This window comes from Alosa sapidissima, chromosome 18 (genome assembly GCF_018492685.1).
Source record: "Alosa sapidissima isolate fAloSap1 chromosome 18, fAloSap1.pri, whole genome shotgun sequence".
Taxonomy (NCBI): Eukaryota; Metazoa; Chordata; class Actinopteri; order Clupeiformes; family Clupeidae; genus Alosa; species Alosa sapidissima.
The window spans coordinates 16,070,480-16,072,567 of NC_055974.1; the positions used below are offsets into that span (position 1 = coordinate 16,070,480).

Genomic DNA, 2,088 nt, shown 5'->3' on the forward strand with positions numbered 1-2,088 from the left:
GGCCTTTCAAGGTTTGAAAACAAAACAAAACAAAACAAAACAAAAAAAATCAATAAATTCTCTAATGTAATTTTGTTCTGGTTTGTGTTTTCAGAGAAGGGCAAGGGGGGTGGGGGGGGGGGGTTCAAATCTACAGTAGCCGTTAGAAGCATTTAACCCGGTAAAGTGCATTATGGGAAAAGTCAGCACCAGCTCTCCTCTGCTTGCCCGGTGTTAATGTTTTGGCCAGAGAGAGCAGCAGACCGTGCCAGGAGGCAGTGGACAGGCCAGTGCACTGGAGGGGAGATGCTGGCGAGCAGAACATATGGCCCGGAGAGGGGGAGGGGGGGAACTGCTTCCAACCCTCCTCTACACTCCAATCTCTCACTTCCTCCTCTCTCAGCTGCTCAATGGAGGCTGTACACAAACTGGAAAAGAGGGAGAGATAGAGAGATTGAGAGAGGTGGTAGTTGGTTACACAAAGGAAGATGGCACCTGGTAGGTCAGGTTCAGGAGGTTTGGCTAAGGGGGCATGGAGAGGAGAACTCTCCAGTAGAACCCCAGCCTTAGGCAGGTGGAATTGTGGGTAAAATGATGAACAAAAGCAGGTGATGCTGATGTCGCAACAAGAGTTTGGATATGTAGAGTAATCTTAACAAAAAACGTCTCCTCCTTTCTCTCTCTCTCTCTTTGGATATGTAGAGTAATCTTAACAAAAAACGTCTCCTCCTTTCTCTTTCTCTCTCTCTCTCTCTGTCCTCCTCTCCTCCCCTCCCTCATCCACTGATGTCTCCATCATCTCCTCCATTTTAACCCAATAAAAACAACAGTAAGCGATACTCTTCCCATGTGTGAGGTGTGGATTTGTTTGTGTGTTGTGGATTTTTACTGAGTGATGAGAGGTACTCATTCATGGGTTTATTGTGATTGTTGTGTGTGGGCATACTGTAGTCATGTGTGCCCATATGGACAAGTCCTGTTGAAAACACATACAGTGGTGTGCATAAGTTACAACACCCATGTTGACTAAAAAGAGGAATAAAAAAATCCTCTTTTGATTGATCTTAATGTCTTAATTTAAATGAGGAAAAATCCAAAGGACACCACTTTTATTTGTGAATAATGTATTGTAATTAAAGAAATGTTTTTCCTTAAAATACAGGGGGCATACAGTACGTATGTACACACCCCTATGTTAAATTCCCATAAAGGCAGGCAGTCTTATTTTTGAATGCTAATTATTTCATGGATCCAGTATAATATGCATCCTGATAAATTTCCCTTGGCCTTTGGAATATAGATATTGGCATGGTTTTATATCAGTTAGCCTAATAGTTTTGGTTTGATTTGTATTGAGAGATGATATTATGGAAAGTACCCCATGCCAATCTCTAGGTATGGTGAAGGGTATGTGAAGATGTGGGGCTATATGATTCTTATCTGTCCTGATAGAATACGGCAAGACCATATATGGCTCTAAAACTACATGTTAAATATGGTATTCATGTAAGAACAATCATAGACTATGGGTATGAGTTTGACAGCGCATTTAGCCGATAGAGCGAGGTCAGACACACAACGTGAAAGGGAGTCAAAGAGAGTCAAAAGTCACCAGGCCGAAGTTCACTTCACCAGAGAGGTCTCACCCATTTCAGAGTTAATACAAGATAGATAGATAGATCAGAATTTAACACTGTTTGCATGTGATTAGTTTATTCAATTTCACTTCATCAGAGAGGTCTCGTCCATTTCAGAGTTCCCGTCTTGACGTAGCTTTCCACTACCTACAGTGTATATCACCACCAAACTTAGGCTCTATTATGTCCTGCCTTAGTATTCATGCATATTGTGTTCATGTACGAACCAACGTATATCCTGCCATACAACTACAACTCCATATCATTCTTAGCAAATGGTGCCATTTGTGTCCCCCATGATCAAATAAAAGTTGGGTAAAAATGGCTTGATACTTATTTTTTCAAGCTTGTTTATAAAATGGAACACATTTCTACTATGTAAAACAAGGTTTATGTCCTTAAGATTGATTAACTCGACAATAATTACTCTGACTGTGGTGGACATGCCCTTCTGGACATGCCCCATGAATGT

At 41.3% G+C, this 2,088-nt stretch overlaps 1 protein-coding gene across 1 annotated transcript in view; it reads left to right on the forward strand.

Moving 5' to 3' along the window:
- Positions 1-823, forward strand: part of actn3b (actinin alpha 3b) — a 42,382-nt gene extending 41,559 nt beyond the window's left edge. Inside the window, exon 21 of the mRNA XM_042069185.1 lies at positions 1-823. This exon is cut by the window's left edge and continues 1,164 nt beyond it. The gene's annotated coding sequence lies outside the window, so the exon portion shown is untranslated.
- The last annotated feature ends 1,265 nt before the right edge of the window (positions 824-2,088 follow it).